The sequence below is a fragment of the Paramormyrops kingsleyae genome, chromosome 18 (genome assembly GCF_048594095.1).
Source record: "Paramormyrops kingsleyae isolate MSU_618 chromosome 18, PKINGS_0.4, whole genome shotgun sequence".
Taxonomy (NCBI): domain Eukaryota; kingdom Metazoa; phylum Chordata; class Actinopteri; order Osteoglossiformes; family Mormyridae; genus Paramormyrops; species Paramormyrops kingsleyae.
This window is the reverse complement of record NC_132814.1, coordinates 3,972,294-3,991,263: the sequence shown is the minus strand read 5'-3', so window position 1 is coordinate 3,991,263 and position 18,970 is coordinate 3,972,294. Positions and strand designations below refer to the sequence as shown.

The window sequence follows — 18,970 nt, the reverse complement described above, 5'->3', positions numbered from 1 at the left end:
ACACGGCACCACACGGAAAATGAATTCCACCGCCGCTGCATCACTATGAGGATGCCGCTGCTCACATCTATCGAACACCCCGGACTAAGCAGTGGTCATGCACTCCTAACCCCCCATCCTAATTGTCCTCCCCCCTCCACACGCACACACATCATTGCAATATTGACATACCTTTTATCCCGTTTGCCTCCCAGTCGTGTGAACTTCAGTCTGATTGTGAAGCACACTGTGGATGCAGCTCCATAAATCTGATACATACTTATAAAAACCATTTACTTTCATTTCATTCTGTGTATTTATGTGTTTCCTGCTTAAATGATGGTCTTCTTCAGAAACTCCATGACCACAGGTCATTTCAAACGATGACTTTGGTTAGAATACCCGTTATGACTGATAATGTATCTGGGTTATACAATACCAACCAAATCATGGGCTCTTAAGTGTCAACAGTGTGGTTTGGCAAAAGTCCAATAGGAACAAACTGGGGAACTCTGGGGAACTCAGAGTTCCCAATAAAACCAAACCCACCAAACATGAGACGTCCATCAGACGTGCAGATCATGTCTAGATGGAGTCGGTCGGTCCAGAACCATATCTGGATGTCTACACAACGTGCAAATCAGGTGCAGTATCTGCACGTCTAACTCTGACCCCTCTTGGGCGTAGATATGTAGTTCAAGCTGAACGTCTAGGTAGGCGACTTTTGGAAATTTGTAGACAGATCGTCAATTCCATGTAAACATTGTCAGCGTCAATTCTGGTGCCTATTGTAGCTCATGCTGTTGTAATTTTAATGTTTTAAAATGTCCAAAAATAAACTGCTACACGTAAGCAAATCCCATAATCACAATTTGCCGATGCACGTCCGGTGTGTGGTTTGGCCAAGTTCTGTTGCCGTAGCGCTAAATTTTTTTTTAAAAAAAGCCGACACCGTCTTTTGCAGTAAAACGGTTGTGAGAAACTGCACGTCGTTGTGGACAAGTTTAAAGTTTAAGGTAAGTAGTATTTAGCATTGTTTAGTTGTGTACATTGTTTAATAATCGCATTGCTGACTTTTTTGCAAACCAATATGTCCACATAATTAATCTGAAGGTAAGACACATCTGTACATATGGAACTCCAAAGTGTTCAAAAGTATTATGAAATACAGCTCATTATTGTGAAATATATTGCATTCTGTTATATAAATTTACTTATTGTGAAATATGATTTCATATATTTTTAGCGCTCTTGTGAGCACAGAACGACTTCCATTTTGCAGTAAAGCGGGAAAAGTAAAGTATTTCATCATTCAGCGTCATGAAATGATGAAATAAGGCATCATGAAATGATGAAAAACGACATTATGAAATAAATACTGATTTTGAAAAAATATATATACATATTTCACAATAAGAAGTAGTGCTAGGCGATAAAACGATCTCGATTTTTTTATCGATAAAAAAATGAGGATGATCACGATGATACACACAGACTATAAAACTCGATCAACCAAGTTGGCTCCGTTTTATAGAATGCGCTGAGACAGACAACTTGATGGCCTATCGAGCAGAGGTTTACTGAACGCTAGCAAAACAGCCAAAAAATAATCAATGGGTGCGTTCTACTTGGGCTTAGGTCTGTCTGCAGCTGACGCGACGTGGAACGCGATCTGCCGGCGGCTGCAAGGGTGGAGTATAAACTGACTGCAGCCAGGTCGGACACCTACGTGAAGTTGGCCCCCCATATGTTTCAGATTTCAACCAAACTGGTCTCAATCGTATGTGCCGCGTTTGTGCCGGATTGTGCCGTTAAAATTTTTGTTTGTGCTGTTATAGTTTCTGAGATATAAATGTGTGTTTACATGGTGACGTCATCAGCGTGAAGTTGGCCCCCCATTTGAGTCAGATTTCCACCAGACCGATCGCAATCGTGTGTGCTGCGTTTGTGCTGGTTTGTGCCGTTAAAACTGTCCTTTGTGCTGCTTTAGTTTCCGAGATATTAATGTTGTTTGCATGGTCACGTGACACCAGCGTGAAGTTAGCCCCCCATTTGTGTCTGATTTCCACCAAACCGATCGCAATGGTATGTACTGCGTTTGTGCTGGTTTGTGCAGTTAAAACTGTCCTTTGTGCTGCTTTAGTTTCTGAGATATTAATGTTTGTTTACATGGTCACGTGACACCAGCGTGAAGTTAGCCCCCCATTTGTGTCTGATTTCCACCAAACCGATCGCAATTGTATGTACTGCGTTTGTGCTGGTTTGTGCCGGTAAAACTGTCCTTTGTGCTGCTTTATATATAATTAGTTTCTGAGATATTAATGTTTGAAATGTTGTCCCCCCTCCCATTTGCGTCTGATTTCGACCAAACCGATCGCAATAGTTTGTGCCGTTTAAAAGTTGTCTGTATTGTTATTTTTCTGAGTTATACCTCTTAGTTTATGCCTTTACGTGATCGCCGTATTATCGTATAGTGCTCAGGCTTGTGTTTCTCATGTTAACGGAAAGTGGAGCGTTTGATGACTACGCGACAAAGCTGCACGTAGACTTAGTCAGCCCCGCCAGCCAGATACAGCATTTTAGGATCATGCTAGATATTTTCACAAATGACCGCCAGTTACATACTGCCTCGTTACGTGCAGGCTTGACCCAGGTTATCATCTGTTCTACCAACTCAGTACGATTCATTGAGATGTAAAGATTCTTGGGAATGCGAAATTTGAGAGTGAAAAAGCAAAACAACAGTATGGATAGTGGCTCTTGCGGTGTCAAAAGTGATTGTGTGCCATTTACAGTGGTAAAGCACATCACAGAACTCTAAATTATATGCAGACGTACATAGCGTTTTGCTACAAGGTAGTGAACGCCCCAGCACCAAACGCAACCAGTTAATGCTTAATACTGTACAACAATGTATAATAAACTCTTGTCATTTTGCCTGCACTGTGTATTGTGATGTCTTTACCTTCCCATGGACCCTCTTACTTCTTGCACATGGCGGTTAAATAAAAATTGTCCAATAATGAAGTTTTACTGTCTTTGTAAAAATATAGCGAAAATATGTATGTCTATGTATGAATACGTATGTATGTATGTGTGTGTATAGTTAATGAACAGGTATAGACCTCAAACATATTAACGTCCGCGCCCCCCAATTTCTAAAATGGCATTGCTCATGTGAAAATACAGCGCCCACTTATTAAATAGCAGCATAAAATGAATACAAAGTGCTACATATGAAACGCATGTGGGTGTTAGCCGCTGAGAACCTGAATTTTCAGCACGATCTTGAAATGCGTTATCTGGCTGGCGGGGCTGACTAAAAGTACGTGCAGCTTTGTCGCGGAGTCATCAAACGCTCCACCTTCTGTTAACATGAGAAACATGAGCTTGAGCACTATACGGTGATCACGTTAAGGCATAAACTAAGAGGTATAACTCAGAAAAATAACAATACAGACAACTTTTAAACGCACAAACTATTGAGACCGATTCGGAGGCAAATGGGGGGCAACTTAAAGGCGGAGTCACATGACCAAGTAAATAATCAATATATCAGCACTGAAGCAGCACAAACTAAAGGACAGTTTTAATGGCACAAATGATTGCGATCGCTTTGGTCGAAATCAGACGCAAATGAGAGGGGGGGTCAACCTTACAAACATTAATATCTCAGAAACTAAAGCAGTACAAAGGACAGTTTAACCGGCACAAACCAGCACAAACGCAGTACATACGATTGCGATCGGTTTGGTGGAAATCAGACACAAATGAGGGGCTAACTTCACGCTGGTGTCACGTGACCATGTAAACAACATTAATATCTCAGAAACTAAAGCAGCACAAAGGACAGTTTTAACGGCACAAACCAGCACAAACGCAGTACATACGATTGCGATCGGTCTGGTGGAAATCTGACGCATATGGGGGGCCAACTTCACGCTGATGACGTCACCATGTAAACACACATTTATATCTCAGAAACTAAAACAGCACAAACAAAAATTTTAACGGCACAATCCGGCACAAACGCGGCACATACGATTGAGACCAGTTTGGTTGAAATCTGAAACATATGGGGGGCCAACTTCACGCAGGTAAGTCGGACTACTTATACTCCTCGTAGTCTGCGAGACCTGACTGCAATGGCAGCACTATCAGAAGGGTGTAGATAAATCTATACAAAAATCACCTGCACGCACATTACTTCTTTTACAATAACCAACTCCTGATACAAACTGTTAGCAGTGAAATTAATAATAAAATTATTGTGTATTGTGGCTCTGTATAAAAAGATAGCTGCCAGGAAAATTATCAAATACATGTATTTCAAGGATTCAAAGTTACTATTGTCATGTACTCAGTACAATACAATTCTTACTTGAATGCCTTCTCAGACTGGACGATTAAACCAAATAAAGCAGCGCAACATCACAGTAACTATGTGTATTGTGTATTGAGTGAATTATTGATGTTTAAATTCACTTAGTTTTTGGTTTAAATGTATTTATTTTTGCTGTGATGTTGTAAGACACAAGGAGAGGGGGAGGTGTGTTATCATCTGATCTGATACTCCCAATAAAAATGTATTAAGAATGCTGTGTGAGACTTTTTGTACTGAATTTGCTTAATGATACTAGGTTATTGGGGTGAAACATAATATGGTATTAGAATATATAGTGGGGATTATTTTGTAATGAATAAAGCTGTAAATACATAAATTACGTCTAAAGTAAGTCTATGTGTGACGTTAAAACGACGTCTACACCGACCATTTCCGGACTGTTTTTTCACCTTATACAGACGTCTTATAGTTGTCATAACTGAACATCCAGAGGACGTCTAAAAAAGACGTCATAAAAACTTTCATTCTGCACCCTCTAAAGACGTCTTTTCTACGGTAGGCCAAGACGTCTAAAAGACGTCATTTCAACGTCATATTGTTTGCTGGGAAACATTCGAAAAAACCTTTACACAGCTGCTTCAAACCCAAGATGCTGCAAATGTGCAACCACTGAATTGACTTCTTAACCATTGCTTTCATGATACGTATACTAGGTCTGCTGATGAATAAAGGTGGAAAACAATAGGTTCTCCCCGCTGCTTGACCCTTGACTCAATGTTCCACTGTCAAGAGCCCATTGCTGCCCTATTTTTAAGAGCTAGTTTATTGTATTTTAGCTATAGCTGATGATAAATTTCATTTTAGCATCAATCAAGGCTCAACATGCTCATAGTTTGTTTCTATTGGACGAGATGTTGCAATGAGATACATCAGCATTCGCACCCAGCCTGAAGTAATGGTCTTGGGTGATGAGATGTCAGCTTTTGCCAAACCACACTGTTGACACTTAAGAGCCCATGATTTGGTTGGTATTGTATAACCCAGATACATTATCAGTCATGACGGGTATTTTAACCAAAGTCATCGTTTGAAATGACCTGTGGTCACGAGGTTTCTGAAAAAGATCCTTAATTTAAGCAGGAAACACATAAATACACAGAATGAAATGAAAGTGAATGGTCTTTATAAGTATGTATCAGATTTATGGAGCTGCATCCACAGTGTGCTTCACAATCAGACTGAAGTTCACACGACTGGGAGACAAACGGGATAGGAGGTATGTCAATATATTTCTGATTTTCCTGAACTGCGTGTCATATGGTTGCCAGAGTACTATTGTCAAACAAGAATGAAAATAATCATAATAATTATAAATAATAATAATGTTTATTCCGTCACAGCTTATCCTATTTTTTTGCATCCACAGTAAGGTAAAATGAGTAAACAAACGGGATTGTAAACTTATTGAAAGAAACCATATATGTAACCAAGGTACAATTCAATAAAATACGTAAAGGAAACTGTACTGTACGTACAGGGTACAGGTATTCAATCAATTAAAAATTACGTAAAGACGAACAGAAATAATAAGTTGTAAATATACTATGTGTGCGCTAACCACGAAAAAGAGAGAGAGAAAAAACACATACACACCTTAGAAATATTTAATAGAAAACAGTAGAATTAAATTTTTGCGGATCTGTGAATTCACGAAGCGCGAATGCACGAGGTCTGACTGTATTGACATAACTGGTATGCATTTGCCGTATAATTGTTAACATACACGGTAATTTCTTGTTGCAAGATATAAAGGTTAGAAGGCGCGATAATTTCTTATCGTAACAGCGCAAATGCATTTAAAACACCTTGACCTTGAACCTCGGTTTTATTTACTTTTTAAAAGCTTCTGCAAGTCGCCATTTCCACAGTTCCCCACATGTGCACTGTTCTGTTCTTTTTGAACATTTCACTACTTCTCGTGTGAAGCAGATGCGAGCTAGGTAGTTAGCAGACAGAGACCCTGTGGTAGTGAAATGTTTGTATTATAAACGAATTGACAAATTAACTTAAAAGTCCCAGGTGTTAAACAGTTATGTACTCTATATATTTCCTCATAATTTTATTGTCCAATGGCGATCTCACTTCACTGAACGGGGGATTTGAACCAGCACCCTTCCAGTCACTGTATCTAAACACACTAAGTCACACCCCCAATTAGGTCACATATTATCATTTTTGGTCACATAATCCAATATAGTGTCTTTATTTTATATAAATACCAATGGAGCATTAAAAACATGGTACAGGCATATAACTGTAAGGAGGAACTTTGGACACATTAACTTGCATTTAAATGGCACTTCAATGTCGAAAATAAATAAATTACAAGATTGGCAATTTGCCCAGAGAAGATCATGGTACGCTTTGGATTGCAGCTAAAAGGCACATCAATGTGCGAAATAAATAAACAGCAAACTTGTTGATTCAATTAAATAATTCTTAAGTTAATAAATAACAACATCGAGATGTGCATTTCACAGAGATCTATACATAAGAACATAAGAACATAAGAACTATACAAACGAGAGGAGGCCATTCGGCCCATCGAGCTCGCTTGGGGAGAACTTAACTAATAGCTCAGAGTTGTTAAAATCTTATCTAGCTCTGATTTAAAGGAACCCAAGGATTCAGCTTGCACTACGTTATCAGGAAGACTATTCCATACTCTGACTACACGCTGTGTAAAGAAGTGCTTCCTTAAATCCAGTTTGAAATGTTCTCCCGCTAATTTCCACCTATGGCCACGAGTTCTTGTATTTGAACTAATGCTGAAGTAACTATTCGGTTGAACAGCATCCAAACCTGTTAGAATCTTATAGACCTGGATCATGTCCCCCCTCAGTCTCCTTTGCTTGAGGCTGAACAGATTTAGCTCAAATAACCTTTCCTCGTATGACATTCCTCTAAGACCAGGAATCATTCTTGTGGCCCTACGCTGCACCTTTTCTAAGGCCGCTATGTCCTTTTTAAGATATGGTGACCAAACCTGTACACAATATTCTAGGTGAGGTCTCACCAAGGAATTGTATAATCTTAGCATTACCTCCCTTGACTTAAACTCCACACACCTGGAGATGTACCCCAACATCCTATTGGCCTTTTTTATTGCTTCCCCACACTGGCGAGAATGAGACATGGAAGCATCAACATACACACCAAGGTCTTTCTCATAATCAGCTACCTTTATTTCAGTAGGTCCCATAAAATACCTGTACTTTATATTTCTGCTCCCTACATGGAGTACCTTACATTTGTCTATGTTAAATTTCATCTGCCAGGTGTCAGCCCAGTCACTAATTAAATTAAGATCCCGCTGTAGCTGCTGAGCCGCTAGTTCAGTATCTGCTACACCACCCACCTTGGTGTCATCTGCAAATTTCACCAGTTTACTGTATATATTGGTGTCTATATCATTTATGTAAATTAGGAACAAAAGTGGTCCTAAAATTGAACCCTGCGGTACCCCACTATGAACGCAGGCCCACTGTGACATCGAGCCTCTTATAACTACTCGCTGCTTCCTATCCGTTAACCAGTTATCAATCCAAGTCGCTACAGTTCCTAAAATACCTGTCGCTTTGAGTTTAAGTGAGAGCCTCTTGTGGGGAACAACATCAAAAGCCTTTTGGAAATCTAAATAGATGACATCATAGGCCTTCTTATCATCAACTTCCTGAGTAGCTTCCTCAAAAAACTCCAACAGATTTGTTAAACAGGATCTACCTCTCCTAAATCCATGCTGGCTATCCCTCAAAATGTTATTTGAGTCCAGGTAATCTACCATTTTCTCTTTGATTATAGCCTCCATAACTTTACCAGTTATACAAGTTAGACTGATTGGCCTATAGTTTGACAAATTACTTCTATCCCCTTTTTTGAAAATGGGCGTTATGTTGGCATGCTTCCAATCAGAAGGTACCACACCTTCAGATAAGGATTTTTGAAACAGTAATGTTAAGGGTCGGCAAATAATATCCCTCATCTCTTTTAACACTATAGGTAAGATGCCATCAGGGCCCTGTGATTTATTTATTTTGAGCTTAGCTAGGCTTTGCAAAACATCAGCTTCAGTTATATATATATTAGTTATAGACGATGTTGAATTAGTAATAAGAACTGGTAAGTTACTAGCGTCCTCGACAGTGAATACCCGTGCAAAACTATCATTGAACTCATTTACTATGTCAATGTCGTTTTCAATTATAAGACCCTTACTATCCTGCAGATTAGTAATTTCAGCTTTTAGAGCTCTTTTAGAGTTAAAATACTGGAAGAAACTTTTAACGTCATCCTTAGCCTCCAATGCGATCTTCCTTTCGACATTCCTTTTAGCTCGTCTAATGTCATTTTTTAATTCAGCCTGTAGATTTAGATACTCTTGCTTTATTATGTCATCATCAGTTATTTTCCATCTCTGGAACAAAGCCCTTTTCCTCCTTACTTTATACTTTATGTCCCTATTAAACCACCTAGGTTGCAATTTCCTAGATTTATTCTTGCTAGAAACAGGTATGAAGTCCTCTTGTACTTGCAATAATGTGCTTTTAAAAAATTCCCATGCCTCTTCAACAGTTTTGTTATTTAACTCCATCCAGTTCACGGTTTCTAGTTTTAATCTCATACAATTGAAGTTAGCCTTCCTAACATTATATATTTTTGATTTGGACTTTGCTCTTCGGGCACTAAACTTAACCTCAAATTTAACCATGTTATGATCGCTACTGTCAAGTGGTTCTAAAACATCTAATTTACCAATCCTGTCCTGGTTATTAGACAAAACAAGATCAAGAATGGCATCTCCCCTGGTAGGGGTGTTAACAAACTGAGTAAAAAAACAATCCTGTACTAATTCCACCATCTCAAGTTCATTTTCAGAAGAGCCAGCAACAATGTCCCACTGTATCCCCGGTAGATTAAAATCACCCATAACTACCACATCATTTTTATTGCTCATAATCCTAATATCACTGTATAACAATCTGCTTTCCTCAGCAGCTACATTGGGTGCTCTGTAACAAACACCGACAATTAGGCTATTTGAGTTTGTAGCATCTAATTTTACCCATATAGCTTCCGTACTTTTACTTATATCAGTAAGCTCCCTTGCCTGCAAGATTTCCTTTACATATACTGCAACACCACCTCCCTTCTTACCTATACGGTCTTTACGGAACAATGTGTAACCATCCATATTATATTCTTGTCCATCCTTATCACTCAACCACGTTTCAGTTATTGCTATAATATCATAAGAGTCCGATGAGATAAGAGCCTCTAAATCATGAATTTTATTCCTAATACTCCTGGCGTTTAAATACAGACAACAAAGGGTAGGCTTATTACAGTGCCTACTTATAATATGATTTTTTTGGGCTTTCCGTTTCCCCCCAGTTACATACTTAACTAACCTCCCTGCCCCCCCAGTCCCTAGTTTAAACATTCCTCAACTACTCTACAAATACGCCTTCCCAGTACACTGGTTCCCCTCCGGTTCAGATGCAACCCATCCGGCTTGAACAGGTCCCACCTGTTCCAGAAGGTCCTCCAGTGCCCCATAAACCTAAACCCCTCTTTCCTACACCATCCTTTTAGCCACGCATTTAATCTCCTTATCTCAGCTAACTTAGCCTCACTTGCGCGTGGCACGGGGAGTATTTCGGAAAATACCACCATGGACGTTCTGCTTCTAAGCTTATTGGCGACTTCTATAAATTTATCCTGCAGAACAGCCCTTCTACCCTTGCCTATGTCGTTGGTGCCAACATGCACCACGACAACTGGATCCACCCCAGCTGGGGCCAAAAGCTTGTCCACACGATCTGGAAGGTCTCCTACCTGGGCACCAGGCAGGCAAGACACCGGTACATGGTGCTTGGTTGCCAGGAGAATGAATTCGCGGACCAGCTTCTCCATGTAGCGACCCAGGTCCCGAAGGATCACATAGCCTTGCAGCTGACTGGACCACAGCTGCTGCGTGGGGAGCAGAAGGGAGGAGCTAGATGTCTCCAATGGGGTGGAGTCAAGGGCAGGACTGGGGGTGGAGTCAAGGGCAGGACTGGGGGTGGAGTCAAGGGCAGGACTGGGGGTGGGCCCAGAGACGGAGGTGCCGTTTAACCTGTGCAGCTGCAAGGAGGATGGAGAGAAGTGTCATAGCACTGTGACGTAAATTAGACGCACTGCTTCGGTAAGAACTGTCTCAACCGACTGTTATGCAACAGATTAAGTCCTATTGACTTAAGGTTTCATTGCCGTGTTTTTTTACTTAGTTTTTTTTCTTGTTCCATAGTGAGCTTGGTTCTAATGCAGGTGTAGGGAACTTGATCCGTGGAGAACCGGTGCAGGTTTTTAGGATGACCCCTTAATCAACCAATAACAGTGGGTCCCCAGGACTGGAGTTGTGAAGCACTGCATTATTATTGGCTGACTGAGAGATCATCCCAAAGATCCACACCCACAGCGGCTCTCCATGGATCAGGTTCCCTACCCCTGTTCTAGTGACTAGCTGGAGTGCTAATTCAGTGTGAAAAATACATGTCAGATTAATAGTGTTATATTTCAGTTCTCAGGCATGTTCTCTGGCAGTGTGATATTTATTTTCTTGGACATGTATATCTGGACGTGCATGTATATCAGCCTGTCTACCTTTATGTGTAGTCATGGACCTACCTGGGCACTGACATGCTGAATGAGGTCACGCAGGTCCATCTGCACGCTGAGTATGGCCTTCTCAATGGAAGGTGCGTGTCGGCCCTGCAGGAAACGGTCCTTCCCCACCCTCTGTCTCTGATGCTCTGCCTCCAGCTGCCTCCTCTTGATGTCTAGGTGAGTCCAGAAGTTGTGCAGGTTGCGCAAGGTCTGGCTCAGATGGTCCCTATCCTGTTACGATGCATGTGCACACATAGACACACCTCAGTCAGTGGTTCTGTGTCTCGGTTCAGTCCTTGGCGACCCCCAGACAATCCAAGGTTATCTGGGAGGGAGCAAAAACGTGGACCGTCTGGGGGGTCCCCGAGGACCAGTTTGAGAAACACAGTTCAATGAAAAAAAACAAATGCCCCATAACATATACAAATATGCATATCCTGTGTGATGCATTCATACAGACCTATCAAATCTGAATGAAATGCCTTTATTGTCATTGTACAGGTAACAAGAGCAACAACATTTTAATCTCTGCAGATTCCATTTGCACTCCAATTAGACACATTCAAATGAGAGTGATATTATATTTATGGTGCCTGGGTACCATTGGGAATTTTGACCGTGGGACTTGCTTAAAGCTCAGCTGTGATATCATCACTCCACCAACCACAGGATTTGAACTAGCATCTCAGTTCACACTACACCATTTTAGCCCTGATTTTTCTGCTGGCCTACAGTTTTTGGAGATCGCCGACAAAACTCCCAGGTCAGGGGCAAATCGGTGTTCGATCGGCGCTGGTAAATCGGCGTTTGATTGCTATGTGGTTGATTAAGGGGTCATCCTAAAAACCTGCACCGGTGCTCCACGGATCAGGTTCCCTACACCTGCATTAGAACTAAGCTCACTATGGAACAAGAAAAAAAACTAAGTAAAAAAACACGGCAATGAAACCTTAAGTCAATAGGACTTAATCTGTTGCATATTAGTCGGTTGAGACAGTTCTTACCGAAGCAGTGCATCTAATTTACGTCACAGTGCTATGACACTTCTCTCCATCCTCCTTGCAGCTGCACAGGTTAAACGGCACCTCCGTCTCTGGGCCCACCCCCAGTCCTGCCCTTGACTCCACCCCCAGTCCTGCCCTTGACTCCACCCCCAGTCCTGCCCTTGACTCCACCCCATTGGAGACATCTAGCTCCTCCCTTCTGCTCCCCACGCAGCAGCTGTGGTCCAGTCGGCTGCAAGGCTATGTGATCCTTCGGGACCTGGGTCGCTACATGGAGAAGCTGGTCCGCGAATTCATTCTCCTGGCAACCAAGCACCATGTATAGATCTCTGTGAAATGCACATCTCGATGTTGTTATTTATTAACTTAAGAATTATTTAATTGAATCAACAAGTTTGCTGTTTATTTATTTCGCACATTGATGTGCCTTTTAGCTGCAATCCAAAGCGTACCATGATCTTCTCTGGGCAAATTGCCAATCTTGTAATTTATTTATTTTCGACATTGAAGTGCCATTTAAATGCAAGTTAATGTGTCCAAAGTTCCTCCTTACAGTTATATGCCTGTACCATGTTTTTAATGCTCCATTGGTATTTATATAAAATAAAGACACTATATTGATTATGTGACCAAAAATGACAAGTTGTGACCGAATTGGGGGTCATGTGTGAAGATACAGTAATTGGAAGGGTGCTTGTTCAAATCCCACATTCAGTGGAGTGATTTCACCATTGGACAATAAAATTATGAGGAAACATATAGGGTACATAACTGTTTAACACCTGGAAGTTTTAAGTTAATTTTTAACCGTGTTTTGCTTGTTTTTCCCAAGGCAACTGTACTTTTCAGTGTCTAAGCAATAATAACAAATTATTTAACATATTTTAAGTCATTAAGAAATCGATTGACAAGGGAGTCTTGCCAACCTCAATGACTCAAGGATTAATAACCGTAATTACAAAACCAGACAAAGATTCCTTTTAATAGATCAGTGGGTTTGTCACATGCTTGTCTGCTCCCTGTGTTTCACTTGGGTGTGGCTTCTAAATAGCCGCACCTGAAGCTTGTTAGTCTTACCTCTTGTTCCTGCCCTCCTGTTAACTAGCCATAGCTACCTTGTGTTTACGCCTCTGTTAATTAATCATGTATATTAGCATCTCTGTGGCCCTTTGATCCTTGTTCAGACCTGCGTGAAGTTGGCCCCCCATATGTTTCAGATTTCAACCAAACTGGTCTCAATCGTATGTGCTGCGTTTGTGCCGGATTGTGCCGTTAAAATTTTTGTTTGTGCTGTTTTAGTTTCTGAGATATAAATGTGTGTTTACATGGTGACGTCATCAGCGTGAAGTTGGCCCCCCATTTGCGTCAGATTTCCACCAGACCGATCGCAATCGTGTGTGCTGCGTTTGTGCTGGTTTGTGCCGTTAAAACTATCCTTTGTGCTGCTTTAGTTTCCGAGATATTAATGTTTGTTTACATGGTCACGTGACACCAGCGTGAAGTTAGCCCCCCATTTGTGTCTGATTTCCACCAAACCGATCGCAATCGTATGTACTGCGTTTGTGCTGGTTTGTGCCGTTTAAACTGTCCTTTGTGCTGCTTTAGTTTCCGAGATATTAATGTTGTTTACATGGTCACGTGACACCAGCGTGAAGTTAGCCCCCCATTTGTGTCTGATTTCCACCAAACCGATCGCAATCGTGTGTGCTGCGTTTGTGCTGGTTTGTGCCGTTAAAACTGTCCTCTTTGCTGCTTTAGTTTCCGAGATATTAATGTTTGTATGGTTGCCCCCCCCCTCCAATTTTAGTCTGATTTCGACCAAACCAATCGCAATCGTTTGTGCCGTTAAAACTGTCCTTTGTGCTGCTTCAGTGCAGATATTGCTTATTTACATGGTCACGTGACTCCGCCGTTAAGTTAGCCCCCCACTTAATGCCTCCCAATCGGTCTCAATAGTTTGTGCCGTTTAAAAATTGTCTGTACTTTTATTTTTCTGAGTTATACCTCTCAGTTTATGCCTTACATATTTTTCGCTCCTTCCTCCTCTGCACTCCTAGTGTTGCCGACTCTGGCGTTCACAAGGGAAAGGGTTACCTCCCTGTTAGACTCCGAGTGCTTCAGCTGGACGGCACGTGTGTGTTTCGAAGTGACCCAGGCAGAGATTAACATCTTCGTGAGATTCGTAGAGTATAGAAAGACCTTAGGATTTGTGGTTGATACCGGATTCCGAACAAATGGGTAAGTGCTTATAATACTCACAGTTGCCTTTTTCAAAAAATGGTGGTGTTGTAGAAGGAAACAACACTAAGCTAAAATGTTTATTTCAGTGCATTTACTATTCTGAACTCAGTTATATACCACAAATTTCCACAGCATAAAAATCTGCAAGTCCCTTGCAGGAGTGTCTCCGTTAGTCCACAGCGATTCAAATGTTAATTTATGGTTTATTAAATGCAAGAAAACCTTATTCCTTTACCAAACACCAAGTAATCTTTAATTGTTTATTAAACAGTCTTATCAAACGTCACGTAACTTAAACTTTATGTTTGAAAAACAAAATTTCAATGAAAATTTTAACATTCCTCTGGCGGGTAATTCCGTTTCAAATCATCACAGTTTTGGACCTCATCACCACAGATTTTAATGAAACTTAGGATGCTTATTTGGTCATATGAGTAACCCATGGAACTGAAACCACACGCATCTTGGATCAATATTAAGGGAGATTTAAGCTAACAAAGTTATTTGGGGGGGCTATGACTTTGACTGGCTATATCTTCCTTAATATAAGTTGTGGATAGCGTAGTATTTATGCAAAATAGATCTGGAAAAGAGCTTTAGAACAATACAAAAACCATTTCTGTGCAACTTTATATTAAGGGAGATGTAGCCAGTCAAAAGTCTTACTCCCCCCCCGATAATTTAAAAGTTTGTTAGCTTAAATCTGCCTTAATACTGATCCATGACGCTTGCGATTTCAGTTCTATAGGTTACTCATATGACCAAATCAGCATGCTATGTTTTTTCTTTATTTGACAATGAGGTCCAAAAGTGTGATGATTTGACAAGGAACTACCCAGGCATTAAACATCACTGTAACACAGTTGATCATGTTCACTGATAAGAATGTCTGCCTTTAGTAAAGACAATTGCATGGAACTGTGTTGTTGTTGTTTTCTCACAGACCGCAGTGGCTTTTGTGCTCAAATCATCATATTTCTCCCAGATGCCATTTGGTCTCCTGCAAAAAAGCAATATAGTGGCCAAGACAGTCTACAGTTGGTCCTGGGCAGAATGCTACAGCTCCTCTCAGGGTGAACATGTCATCTTGGAGCTTCATGGTTAATGGCAAGTCACAAAGTTTCTGCTTCCTGCAGTCAGTTAGATTTGTTTGAGTTTGGTTGATGCCATGGTCCACATCAACACATAAGAGTTGTCCTGTGCTGAATGAATGCATCACTGTGCCATTGCAGAGATTGCTGACTGACTGGTGCTGTCTAGGATATATTTCAGGGTTTGGAATTCTGGCTTGGCATTTCGTGTTGCTCATGGTGAGTTGTTCAAGCAATGCACTTTTCAGCTCTGACATTCCTTTATTGATCAACACCTCCTCACTTGCCGATACAAAAGGGATATGTCTGCCAACTGCTTGACTTGAGCAATAAATGGTAGAACAGGAGCCAGTAGAGATAATGCTTGGGGCAGTCTTCATGGTGTTTGTAATTATATTTGAGATGTGACACTGTGCATCCAGCATTTGAACACCTGACTTCATTGCTGTCATTGTAAACATGTGCATTAAGATGTTTGTTCGCAGTAAATATGCTTTTCTGTCGACTCCTTTTTGAACAATGTGCTGGACAAGTTCAAAAACCTCAGTGGACTTGCCAGCATTGCCAAGAAACTGGCTGAAGGTCTCGCTGTCACAGTATGCACAGCAGAGTACCTGGCAGAATGAATCAAATGCACAGGTATTTTTCACAATTAGTTGTTCTCCTTGTGTTGTTACTGGTTGAGTCAGGCAGTTTCCATTTTTCAGCAGTCCAATTTTGGCTTTTTTCCATGTGACAGAAGTATCAGCATGTAGCCATTCAGAACATGGTGCAAGGTAAGTGTGCCTTCTTTTCTTCGGTGGCACTCCAAGACCTCTCCAGTTTTCAGTTGATGGATAATCCTCATGTTCCATCACTTTCTCTGACATTGTACTAGTTGTGTCTCTGTGAGAGGACCCTGTGGCACAATCTTCAGTTGCTTTGGAAATTTTCATGTTTCCTTCAATTGAACCAAGGTGCCGAACAATGAACCTGTCTATCCGAACAGGTAAGTTTTCATGTTTGAAAACATTATTCTTTAGTCTGTTAAATTCAGCTTCAACACAGGCTGTGCTTGCAGTGAATTTCGCACTTTTATATAATGGGACCATAATGCTTGTCCACAAAGGGAGGTAACTAGATATCCTTAATACATGAGGAATTATTTCTGGAAGAAAGTGCAGATTGTCCCTGTCACCATTGTCCACGATCGTCAATTTGGCTTTCTCAATGATATTTGTAACCCAGTCTTTCATGTCTGTCTGAGATGGCTCTGTGAAATTGTGCATTTCTGTTTCTTGAATTTCATCATCCTTCATGTCAGGACAGATGGCACTCACTTCTGCGATTCTCGCCCTCAGATAAATTTTGCTCATTTCTGCCATTACAGGACGTCCTGTTTCATTGTGCCCTTCAGTCTCACTCAGAGCCACGACTGTAATTGAGTAAATGATTTGATGTGCATCATCCAGCGTCCCTGCTTGTAAAAGCTTGGCCATGCATCGGAGGTAAAATTCTCTTACTCTGCAGGGTTTTTTCCTCAGGCATTCCCATCGACTGATGAGCTTTATGCAGTGAGCAACATCTACTCTAATAAAGCAAGCTGGTAGCCTTGAAGTTTGGTTTCTAATTAGCACTCCAAAACTTTCATCAATGTATGCCCTGAGGTCTGGACAGTGAGTGAAGGCTTTCACCATGCCACCAAGAAGAGCAAGGGAGAAATCACTCACAGCCTCTCTGGGTATTGGAGCCCCTGCATGATGCCACTCGGAAAGCCAAGATGCTATTGCATTGGCATCGTGTTTTTCGGATAGCATCTGTACCACTGGTATGCTACATGTTTTATCAATTATGGAATATTGTAAACTACCCTGATAAAGAAAAATGTGTCCTGACATACCGTATGGTCTTTTCAGTTTTTTCACAATAGATCCCGTGGCATCGAAGCAAACACAGTGCTGCTGCTTTGACTGGGATTTATACAGCTGCATCTGAGATGGACTCCAATAATGGCAATAAAATTTATCTATGCCAATGTCATGAATACTACCGCTGTGAGGTACAGAGTGTTTTAAAAGCTGAAGTGATAGCACAGGATCTTTGTGTTGAAGCTCTTCATCTTTTCTTTCCTGCTTGGCTTTCCGGAGTGTAGTCAGATTGTACAAATGACTGGGCTCAGGGTCACCAAATCTCATCAATTTGTTGGCTTCAGTTTCACGCCAGGTACTTGGCTGTATTCCACTTTCACAAAGATTTTTTGCCACTTCAGCACGCAGATTTCCAGATAACTGCCTCTTTGACTTGAAACTATGCAGTGTCTCATTAACATCTTGTAGAATGCAGTGAAGGAGAGCACATTCATTTGATTTGGGTTCTTTGACACAGTGAATGAGAAGTCTGCCTTTGCACTCTTTGCAGTGTGCTTCGATGGCCAAAAATTTTGTAAGTGATGCTGGATACACCTTTGCCCTTTTAAAAACAAGAGTGCAGGCACACTTCACTTTATTCCATATCTGCTCATTTAACATGTGTGTCCATGTTCCTCGCTTCAGGATTACATATTCTCTCCCACGGTTGCTACTGATGTCCTGATATGTGACTGTGTCAGGTAAGATGGCTCTCCATTGTTTTTCTGAAAGTGTAAAATTAAATTTAATGATATTTTCTGTCTGTGGTGTCTGTAGCAGGTCATAATTTTCATCTCCATCTTCACAGGACACTTCACTGTCATCACTGCCTTCCTGCTCTGCCCCCACCACAGCTAACCCTAAACCTTGCCATACATTATGGCGGTTTAATTTTACAAACGTATACAATGCTTTGGCTGAAATTTTGGAGTTCAGCTGCTGGCTCAGAGCAATCCATACATCATCAGAAGGAACAGCTATATGACCGCTACAGACAATTTGATCCTGCGCTGTCTGGAGAACCTCAATTATTTTCTCCTTGCTGACACTAGGAATTTTGGGCATCTGATCAAAAGAAATGCAAATGACCACGACTTCAGTATATTTATGTGTTTTATCTGTATACAGTATATCAAATAACTATTTGTTAATACTTAATTAAAATGTGCAAAAGAGCTTTGTGCATTAACTGTCTTACATAAATTTGTGCCTTCAATTTACCGAGTTATGTCAATACTTTAAAGTACAAATGTTACGTACCTTTTATGACGTATTTCTGAAGTCGATGTATTTTAGTAACAAGATAATTTAAATTAATGGCGATCACAGGTCAATGATTATGCACTCGTTGCTAAATTGTTTAATAGTTGAACTTACATTGGTCGCCGCCTTTACAAAACTCAGTTGTGATTGGATATATGTTAGTTCGGGTTGAGTGGAGGGAGAAAGTACAACTTCATTATTGGACATTTTTATTTAACCGCCATGTGCAATAAGTGAGAGGGTCCACGGGAAGGTAAAGACATCACAATACACAGTGCAGGCAAAATAAGAGTTTATTATACATTGTTGTACAGTATTAAGCATTAACTGGTCGTGTTTGGTGCTGGGTGTTCACTACCTTGCAGCAAAATGCTATATATGTACGTCTGCACATGATTTAGAGCTCTGTGATGTGCTTTACCAGTACCACTGTAAATGGCACACAATCACTTCTCA

General features: G+C 40.9%; 1 long non-coding RNA gene across 16 annotated transcripts; it reads left to right on the top strand.

The window, feature by feature from the left end:
* The first annotated feature begins 526 nt into the window (after window positions 1-526).
* LOC140579632 (uncharacterized) lies at window positions 527-18,467 on the top strand. 16 transcript variants are annotated; one of them, XR_011983577.1, is made up of 10 exons: window positions 527-995; window positions 14,091-14,271; window positions 15,218-16,004; window positions 16,105-16,141; window positions 16,243-16,353; window positions 16,735-16,852; window positions 17,012-17,172; window positions 17,261-17,786; window positions 17,897-17,952; window positions 18,060-18,467. It is a non-coding gene; the product is annotated as an uncharacterized lncRNA (long non-coding RNA). The 16 variants fall into 16 exon arrangements; XR_011983575.1 differs by having other exon boundaries at window positions 16,243-17,172; window positions 17,261-17,403; window positions 17,497-17,567; window positions 17,681-17,786; XR_011983567.1 differs by having other exon boundaries at window positions 15,218-15,381; window positions 15,507-16,004; window positions 16,243-17,172.
* The last annotated feature ends 503 nt before the right edge of the window (window positions 18,468-18,970 follow it).